This window comes from Arachis hypogaea, chromosome 16, assembly GCF_003086295.3.
Source record: "Arachis hypogaea cultivar Tifrunner chromosome 16, arahy.Tifrunner.gnm2.J5K5, whole genome shotgun sequence".
Lineage (NCBI taxonomy): Eukaryota > Viridiplantae > Streptophyta > Magnoliopsida > Fabales > Fabaceae > Arachis > Arachis hypogaea.
In genome coordinates, this window is record NC_092051.1 from 30,536,428 (window position 1) to 30,547,724 (window position 11,297).

Consider the following 11,297-nt stretch of genomic DNA (forward strand, 5'->3'; position numbering starts at 1 on the left):
AAGTTAGAGAACAAAAATTTAGGTTTTTGATATATTGATGATGAGTTGGGTTGAGAGAGAAGGAAAAGTAGTGAACTTGGTGTTTACTGACAACAAATTGAGGAACTGATGAACTAGCTAGTGAGTTAGGAATGGGAAGTTATGAATTGATGATGGTTGTGATGAGTTGAAAACATGGAAATGAATGATTATGGTTGATGGAATGAGTATGAGTGGAAGTGTGCTATGAGGAGTGGCTTCTGAGATTGAATCTGTTATTACGATATGCATTGTTCTCCGTCGTAGGGGCTGTGGCAGTCTCCCACCTACGTTCGGATGTGAGACTGGAAGCTGGGCTTCTCACTCATATTTATCGCTCAAGAGGACGATGGTAGGGCACTCTGCCTCGGAATGTTTCCCTCTGAAAGGAGAAGGTGGTAGGGCACTCATCCCTCGAAGTTTTTCCTCCTGAGCATGGGTTTCTCTCTGGTTGCAAGGTGGTAGGGCACTAACCCACGGAATCATGCAGCATCCAAAGGAAGGTGGTAGGGCACTCTCCCTCGGAACATTTCCCTTTGAAAGGAGAAGGTGGTAGGGAACTTATCCCTCAGAATTATTCCTCCTGAGTATGCGCAATAGAGAGACTAATCCGGGAGTTACCGTCCGAATTTTGTGTCGGGCTTGGCACTATAACCGACATGTGATATCACACCCAATAGGACAGACATTCATCATGTGCATCTTCTATATATTTGCTTGCTTTGATTACTTGGGTTTGCCTAATTGTATAATATGCCTACTTGCTTCTTGAATTACTTGTTATATATATGAATACTATCTGTATTTTCCTTGCCTGCATTATCTGTGTTTGTCTGGTGCTAAGGTGGTTAGGTAGGCCGTGGCGATGGGATCGCATGGAAGGTAGGGTTGTGAAGGCTGTGGGACAGCGGCGATTAGATTTAGTTAGAAATCCCCTAAGTTTAGATACCTTGTTTATTATTTGCGGTTTAAGTTATTTATTTCATTAAGTTTGGATATCTGTTTGGTATGAAGCTCTAGGATTGCCTCTAGTGTCCCGGGGTCTTACATCTTACATTACTGGGTACTGTTACCATACTGAGAACCTCCGGTTCTCATTCCATACGTTGTTGTTGTTTTTCATATGCAGGTCGCAACCCACCTCAATGAGTTGCTTGATGGTAGTGGAGCGGAGGATCTTATTCTATTTTGTTGTTAGTAGGGTTATTTTGTTTATATCTCTCACTTTGTATCTTACTTTGGCCTAGAGGCTTACTTTGAGAGAAAAACTTGTATAAGCTGTTTTAACATTCAGATTTTGGTATGGTTTGTTTATAGCTAGCCAGCTTAAACTCCGCAAGCCGGGGCTAGATCTTTATATTATTATACTCTTCTATTTTGTTATATTCCATCTATATCTTGTGCGTTAAGTTTGTAGCTTCATGAGTACATTTTGAGCTTTTCAAATCCTGTTTTTGAGCTATATCATTCATCGGGATTCTAGAATATATTATTTCTTCTATATATTATAGGTATGAGCTTAGAACTGTCGTAACCTTTAATTTACCTTTGCTTTATGACGTAAGGTAAGGCTTAGGGTAATTAGTGTGTTACATTTAGTGGTATCAGAGCGGTTCGTCCTTGTGAGCCTGAGGGATGGACCGATTGTGCTTCATTGCATACTCTGGGTCATTTTTCTTTCATGCTATTTAGGTTATCTACTTGATATTTCATAGCATGCTTGTTTGTGAGTGTCTTTTTGGGATAATTGAAGCATTAGGCTTTTGATATTGAGACTGATCACCTTGATATCGAATGTTTGGTATAGACAGGAACCCTAATGGCTACTCGTGGACGAGGTCATTGATGAGCGGATAATTTATACGCTTTTTGGCATTGTTTTTACATAGTTTTTAGTATATTTTTGTTACTTTTTATTATATTTTTGTTAGTTTTTAAATAAAAATCACATTTCTAGACTTTACTATGAGTTTCCGTGTTTTTTTGTGATTTCAGGTATTTTCTGGCTGAAATTGAGGGACCTGAGCAAAAATCTGATTCAGAGGCTGAAAAAGGACTGCAGATGCTGTTGGATTCTGACCTCCCTACACTCAAAGTAGATTTTCTGGAGCTACAAAAGCCCAATTGGTGCGCACTCAATTGCGTTAGAAATTAGACATCCTGGGCTTTCCATCAATATATAATAGTCCATACTTTTTCCGATTTTTGATAACGCAAAGTGGCGTTTGAACGCCAACTTTCTACCTTATTCTGGCGTTAAACGCCAGAACTGGCATAAAAGCTGGAGTTAAATGCCCAAACTGGCACCAAAGCTGGCATTTAACTCCAAAAAAAGTCTCTACATGTGAAAGCTTCAATGCTCAGACCAAGCACACACCAAGTGGGCCCGGAAGCGTATTTCTGCATCATTTACTCATTTATGTAAACCCTATGTTACTAGTTCATTATAAATAGGACCTTTTACTATTGTATTTTCATCTTGGTTATTCTGGTTCCCCCTCTGGGGCCGAAGCCAATGACCACTATTATCACTTATGTATTTTCAACGGTGGAGTTTCTACACTCCATAGATTAAGGTGTGGAGCTCTACTATTCTTCATGAATCAATGAAAAGTACTACTGTTTTTCTATTCAATTCATGCTTATTCTTATTCTAAGATATTCATTCGCACACAAGAACATGATGAATGTGATGATTATGTGACACTCATCACCATTCTCACTTATGAACGCGTGCCTGACAACCACTTCCGTTCTACATGAAAACAAGCTTGAATGTGTATCTCTTGGGTTTCTAATCTAAGATTAAAACCTTCGTGGTATAGGCTAGAATTCTTGGCGGCCATTTCTGAGATCTGGAAAGTCTAAACCTTGTCTGTGGTATTTCGAGTAGGATCTGCGAATGGATGACTGTGACGAGCTTCAAACACGCGAGTGTTGGGCGTAGTGACAGACGCAAAAGGATCAATGGATCCTATTCCAACATGAGTGAGAACCGACAGATGATTAGCCGTGCGGTGACATCGCATTTGGACTATTTTCACTGAGAGGACAGACGATAGCCATTGACAACGGTGATCCCCCAACATACAGCTTGTCATGGAAAGGAGTATGAATGATTGGATGAAGGCAATAGAAAAGCAGAGGTTCAGAAGGAACAAAGCATCTTCATACGCTTATCTGAAATCCCACCAATGAATTACATAAGTACTTCTATCCTATTTTATATTTTATTTATATTTTAATTATCAAAACCTCATAACTATTTGAATCTGCCTGACTGAGATTTACAAGATGACCATAGCTTGCTTCAAGCCGACAATCTCCGTGGGATTGACCCTTACTCACGTAAGGTATTACTTGGACGACCCAGTGCACTTGCTGGTCAGCTGCACGGAGTTTTGAAGAAGTGTGTGATCACGATTTCGTGTACCAAGTTTTTGGCGCCGTTGCTGGGGATTGTTCGAGTTTGGACAACTGACGGTTCATCTTGTTGCTCAGAATAGGTAATTTTATTTTAATTTAAGCTTTTTGTTTTTATTTTTATTTTTGAAAAAATTTTCAAAAAAATAAATTAATCTATATCTTCAGAATTTTTAAGAATGAATTCTAGAGTTTCATGATGATTTGTTGAAGTCTGGCTGGTTGTGAAACCATGTCTAAACTTTTGGACCGAGGTTTCAACTTATCATCACAAGAGCTTGTTGATTTCTATCAATCTTGCTATGGAATGTAATGATCTGCTAAAGCTTGGCTGGCCATTGGCCATGTCTAGTGTTTTGGATCGGAGCTTTCACTGAAAGCTTGGCTGACTAGTAAGCCATGTCTAATTCCTGGACCGGAGTTTTAGACTAACATTGCATGATTCCTGGAATTCTCATTAAAAATTTTGAATTCCTTATTTTCTCTTTCTCCAATTAATTTTAAAAAAATTACAAAAAAAATAAATAAAATCATAAAAATAAAAAATAATGTGTGTTTCTTGTTTGAGTCTAGTGTCTATTTTTAAGTTTGGTGTCCTACATATTTTTAATTTTCTTGCATTTTTCAAATATATGCATTATGTTCTTCAACGATCTTCAAGTCGTTCTTGATGATTTTATTGGGTCTGATCTTTAAATTCTCTTGTTTTGTGTCTTTTGTTGTTTCTCATGTCCATTCTCAATTTGTTAGTGTCTCTAATATGAAAATTTCTAAGTTTGGTGTCTTGCATGCATTGTTATTCTGATCTTAGTTTTCCATGATTAGTTTCATTTTGTTATTTTTCATCATTAACAATTCAAAAAAATTTTCAAAATTATGTCTTTTCAAGTCAATAATATAGAGAGTTGAAGATTCAGAACATACAACAGAGGAATCACAGAGAAAAAGCTGGGCGTTCAAAACGCCCAGTGAAGAAGGAAAACTGGCATCTAAACGCCAGCCAGGGTACCTGGCTGGGCGTTAAACGCCCAAAAGGGTAGTATTTTGGGCGTTAAATGCCAGAATGGATACCATTCTGGGCGTTTAACGCCAGGATAACACAAGGGAGGTAAGTTAGTTTTTAATTCAAATCTTTTCCAAATCATATTTTTTTATCATATCTTTTTCAAAATCAAATTCTTTCCATTTTTCTTTCACTATTTTCGAAAATCCTTGCTACCAATTAATGATTTGATTCAAAAATTTCAAGTTTGTTATTTCATTGTTAAGAAAGGTTCAATATTTGAATTTTAGAATCATATCTTTTAAATTTCTTGTTAGCTAAGTCATTAATTTTAAAAATCAAATCTTTTTAAATTGTTTTTCAATCAAATCTTCTCAATCACATCTTTTTCAAAATAATTTTCAATCATATCTTTTTGATTGCTAATTTCAAAATCTTTTTCAAAACAACTTAACCACTTTTCTCACTTTTAATTTTCGAAAACCATCAACCATTTTTTTTAATTTCTTTTAATTAATTTAATTTTTTTTAATTTTGTTTTCAAAAATTATTCTCCCTCCTCACCTTTTTCTATTTAAGACTAACACTTCTCCTCCATTAGCAATTCGGACTCACTCCCTCTCTATAAGTTCGAATTCTCCTCTCTACCTCATCCTTCTATTCTTCTTTTCCTCTGACACCTCAAGGAATCTCTATACTGTGATATAGAGGATTCCATACTTTCTTGTTCTCTTCTCTATCATATGATCAGGAACAAAGATAAAGGCATTCTTGTTGAAGCTGATCCTGAACCTGAAAGGACTCTGAAGAGGAAGCTAAGAGCAGCTAAAGCACAAAACTCTGAAGAGGACCTGACAGAAATTTTCGAAAATAAAGCAGATAAAACAAACATGGCCGAACCCAACAACAATGGTGGAGATGCAAGGAAGATACTTGGTGACTTTATTGCACCCTCTTTTGACTTCTGTGGAAGGAGCATCTCAATTCCTGCAATTGGAGCAAACAACTTTGAGCTTAAGCCTCAATTAGTTTCTCTAATGCAGCAGAATTGAAAGTATCATGGACTTCCATTGGAAGATCTTCATCAGTTTTTAGCTGAATTCTTACAAATCTGTGACACTGTTAAGACCCAAGGGGTTGACCCTGAGGTCTACAGACTTATGCTCTTCCCTTTTGCTGTAAGAGATAGAGCTAGGACATGGTTGGACTCACAACCTAAAGAAAGCCTGAACTCATTGAAAAAGCTAGTCAATGCCTTCTTGGCAAAGTTCTTTCCACCTCAAAAATTGAGTAAGCTTAAATTGGAAGTCCAAACCTTCAGACAGAAGGAAGGCGAATCCCTCTATGAAGATTGAGAAAGATACAAACAATTGATCAGAAGGTGTCCTTCTGGCATGCTTTCAGAATGGAGCATCATATGCATATTCTATGATGGTCTGTCTAAACTATCCAAAATGTCATTGGACAACTCTGCTGGTGGATCTCTTCATCTGAGCAAGATGCCTGAAGAAGCCCAGGAACTCATTAAAATGGTTGCAAATAACCAATTCATGTAAACTTCCGAAAGGAATCCTGTAAATAATGGGACAACTCAGAAGAAAGGAGTTCTTGAGATTGACACTCTGAATGCCTGATGCGAGCGGAAATTAGCGAGTTAAGAATGATTATAAAATATGCGTTGCAAGTATAGTTCTCAACCAACCAGAAATCCGCTTATCAATTTAGAAGGGTGTCACAGAAATTAAAATTAAAATACTAGGAGTATGAATCCCAGGTCGTCTCCCAACGAGTTGCAGAAAAGTGTGCTATTTTATTAATCAGATGTTTTCAAAAAGATTTGAGTTGAATGGCAGAAAATTAAATTAGAGAATTTATATAAATTTAAATAAAAGCCTTGACTGGGAGTTGATTAGCTGGAAGCCCTATTCTTGTTGCAGTACTCTCAAGATTAATTGATAATTGGGGGTTATTCTGTTTAGTTGTCCCTTACTAAGTAAGGGAAAGTTAAACAAGTTAGAATGTTGTTCTATCCACAAGTTCCAATCCGCTCTTGGGAGGGTTGGTGTTAGTGACTAGAGAGTAATCTAATAATAAACCCAATTACAATCTTTCTCTTGAGCGTTCCAACTCAAGGGTTTCTTTCAATCAACTCCCCATCAAGTTAGGGAACTACTCACTCATTGTAAATGCAAAATTCATAATATAAGAAAGGAAATTAAAGAAAGACATGATAAATAATGATAAAAAGATTAATTAAGAATAAAAGTAATTCTTGTATTAATAAATGCTAAAATAATCCGATAGTAAAATTAAGTAAATTAAGGAACATGGAAGAGTAAGAGATAAGTAAAGAGAACGAACTAGAATGTCAAAGTCTTGATGAGGCAATAACTCTTCTCAATATCCCAATGCAAAAACAATGAAAAATAACGAATCCTAAAAACCATGAATGTGTAGAGAGAAAACCTAGAGGAGAGGAAAACTAGATCTAAAAACTAAAACTATGCGGAATGAATGTTGTTGTTGGTTTCTGCATGTTCTCTGGCGCTAGTCTGCTTTTCTGGGCCGAAAACTAGGTCAAAATAAGGCCCGAAATCGCCCCCAGCGATTCTGCAGATTATGCAGATCGCGCATGTCACGCGGTCGCGTCATCCATGCGGCCACGTCATTCGGCTTTCTGCTTTGCCACGCGTTCGCGTCATCCATGCGACTGCGTCGCTTGTGCTATTCCATGCCGCGCGGTCGCGTCATCCATGCGGCCGCGTCACTGCGATTTCCTCTCTTTCGCGCAGTCGCATCATCCATGCGGCCGCGTCACTTCTCGCTGGTCATCTCCTCAATTTCTTGTGTTCCTTCCATTTTTGCAAGCTTCCTCTCCAATCTCCAACTCATTCATGCCCTATAAAGCCTGAAACACTCAACACATAGATCACGACATCGAATAGAATAAAAGAGAAATAAAATACATAATTAAAAGTCTCTAGGAAGCAAGTTTTCAATCATGCGATAACTTTAGGAAGGAATTATAAATGCATGCTTATTTAATGAATAAGTGGGTAAAGATCATGATAAAACCACACAATTAAACACAATATAAACCATAAAATAGTGGTTTATCAACCTCCCCACACTTAAACATTAGCATGTCCTCATGCTTTGTTGAAGGAGATAAAATGAATGGGTAAGAACATGTAAAACCTATGAAATGCAATGCAACCTATATATATGAATGCAACTATATGATCTTTGTCCACTTGATCAAAAGTAAGTAAGCTCTTCAAAACAATTACAAATCAAATTCCACTAACTCAATTCTTATACAGTAAGAACAGATAAAAATGCAAGAAGATAGCTCATGAAAGCAGGGAACATAGAAATTCAAGCACGGAACCCTCACTGATGATGTATGTACACTCTAGTCTCTCTAGTGTATAGGATCATCACTCTATCCTTCTCTAATCATGCTCTCTAATTTTTGTTCTTCTCCTAACCAATCAACAACATTTAATATACCAATGCAAACATCATGAGGTCTTTTCAAGGTTGTAATGGGGCCAAGGTAAGGGTAAGGATATATATATATATATATATATATATATATATATATATATATATGTGTGTGGCTAAGTAAGCTTATAAATTGAATCTTTAATTAACCCAAGCTTTAACATAACCTATATATATTCTATATAACTTTAGAATTCATACCTAGCTACCCAGAAATTTCCTTTCACATTCCATACTCACGTTTCAATCTTTTATTTTGATTTTTATCATACATGCATTGACCCTTGAATTCTTAAATTAACATTGGGGTAATTTTGTCCCCTTATTTATTTGTTGAATATTTTATTTTTTTTTATTTTTTTTTCATACGCATAGAAACATAAAAATAACATAGCTTATCAATGCACATAGATTTTTAATTCTTATAATTTCACATGAGTAGGTATCCAAATTCCCATAATATTATCATGACTCATTCCCTTATTATCCTTTGTTCCCATAATTTCCCATACTTGATTGACTCACACAATTCTATCTTAAGCTAACCAAAGATTCAATTTGGGGTATATACTTGTTTTTCTGCTTAAGGCTAGTAATGTGGTAAAATGTAGAACAAATGAGATTTAAAGGCTCAAAGTGGCTAACAAAGGTAATTGAAAGGGTAGGCTTTATTTGGATAAGTGAGCTAAACAAATAATGGCCTCAATCATATGCAAACATATAAATATAATAAACATTGGACATATAGGATGAAACAAAATATATATTACAATCATAGAGAAGTAAACACACAAGAATAAAATAAATATGGTTAAATAATGTAACCATTCATAAAGGCTCAAATCTCACAGGTTGTGTGTTCTTTAGCTCAAAAATTATGTTCCAAATACAACTTCAAGCAAATTTAACATAAAAGTTTTAATTGAAATTAGTGAAATTTTGTTCCAAAGATAGGGTCTTAGAAGAAACTTATTGTCTTTTCAATCAAGCAGAACATGCATGCAACTAACCTATTACTATGCAATTTATCCTATTCTATAAAAGAAAAATCTAACTAAATATCCTAATTTATTGGTGCTAGGGAAGAGAAATTACCTCCGGAAGTCAGGTACTGACCAACCTCCCCACACTTAAGGCTTTGCACCGTCCTCGGTGCCATCTGTCAAGAACAAAGGTGGGCTGGTAGCAGTATCTCCACAGTCGGAACCATCATGGCTCCCTGTGCTGGTAAAGGAAGTGGAGTCCGGAGTGTCTGAGTCCTTGAATTTTCCCATAAACAACTCCTTGAGGTATGTGAATCGGCGCTTGTTACGGCGCTCTCTCATCTTAGCTTTCTGTTCATGCCGATGCAACTTTTCAAGTATCTGCTGGAGCAGTTGGGCTGTTGTAGGTGCTTGTGGTGTTGAAGAAGGAATATCTTCAACTGGTTTAGTGGGCTGGCTAATAGTGGCTGCTGGAAGTCTAAGGTACTTCCCGTTAGGGACAAACTGATCATCCCGTGGAAGCATGGCTTTGGTATCCCCAGCTCTGTAGGAGACTCCGACTGCTGAGACAAGATCTGAGACCAGGGCGGGAAAAGGTAAGTTGCCCGTGATTTGTACGTGTCCCATGGCATTCCGGATATGTCTTAGTAGATTCAGAGGTTGGTTCGTAAGGATGCACCATAGTAGAACGGCCATGTCCGCAGTGAAGGAGGATTCGTGGGTGCTTGGAAAGATGTAATGGGACATGATCTGTGCCCATACGCGAGCCTCCAAGGTAAGTGCTGAAGCTGAAATTCCCTTAGGGCGGGTACGATGGTATCCGTAGATCCATCTGCTGCCAGTAGCGCGATAACTCTGAGAACGGCGTCCCAGTCAAATTGGTACATCTGGCGCTTGAGTGCGACTTCTTGAAAGGCATCCAATCCTTCTGGAATAGGGGGAAGACTTAGAACTTTTTGAATGGCCTCTTCTATAATGGGGACTTGCTTCTGACGGACATAGACAGACTGTAGGGTCGGCAGGTGAAAGTTGGAGTAGAACTCGACTACCCAAGAAAGATTGACCTGCCTTGGCTGTCTCTGTAGGAAATCCCATTGTCTTCGGGCAATTTGCGGCTCAAAAAAGGTAGAAATATTGGGCGGGAGGAGAAGAAGGTATTCGTTGTTGTAGTTCCTTTCAGCCAGGATGAGGAACATCTGCTCACAGTAGCGATTGGGGAATCGCGCAGTGTCCTTTGCTGGGAAGGCTTTTTCTTTATCATCAACCTTTATGTTCCTCTTAATTTTCTTTGTTGAGGGCTTTACCGCAGATGAAGAGGGTTCTGCCACTAATGCTCTTTTTATTCCTCTTCTTGCTGGTTGTTTGGGGTTAGCTTTCTCTTTTCCTTTCTTGGTGGCCATCCTGAAAAAGGGAAGAGAAAGTAAATTAAATTTAAAAGGACAGAGCAAGGAAGAGAACGGAAAAGGACGGTTATAAATGCACATTAAAAGTAAAAAATGTTAACACACGCTCATGAGTACATGTGAAAACTCATTAATGGAAAATAGCTAGTGCATATGATGACAAGTGAATGCAAGGTGTTTATTGGCATGCCGGCAAAGGGCATGAATAGCATAAATCAAGCATCACTTGTAACAAATGAATAAAATAGTAAAGGGAATTTGTGAAAAGCAAGCATTGAATATGAGAGTAGAAAAATGTAAAGAAGTTCATAATGCCGTATGGGCTTCTTCACAAACACATAGCATGCATGTAGAAGAAGTTCTTGAAAATAAGAATTTGAACATGCAAGTAATCCCTTAAAAAGCAATATATAATTGTCAAACAAATTTACAACAATCCGCAAGCATATAAAAATAAATAATGACTCACATAAATTGATAACACCAAGTAAAAAGGAGAAAGAAAAAAAAATATGAACAATGAAGGTAAAAAGAAAAGAAAAGAAGATAACATATAAAAATAAGAAGAATAATAGAAAAGTAAGGAGGGAAGGAGAAAGAAAAATAATGGGGGTGAGAGAAAGTAAAAAGTGAGAGAGAGGGAAGAAGGGAAGAAGGGAGGGAGAAGAAATAAGGAGGGAAAAGAGAAAATAGGATTTGGGGAGAAAAAGATATGATAATTGGCAAAATTAGGGAGGCTGTGCGGCGCAAGCGACGCGGTCGCGTGGGGCACGCGGTCGCGCGACTTGCGCTTAAACTTAATGACGCGATCGCGTCGGTCATGCGGTCGCGTGACCCGTTTTATGCCATTGGCGCGAGGGTAGCCTCGCACTCGCACAACTCTCTGTTCAAAATAATATTAGTGCCAAATTTTGGGTGACGCGATCGCATGGGGAATGCGATCGCGTGAGTGGGCTTTCA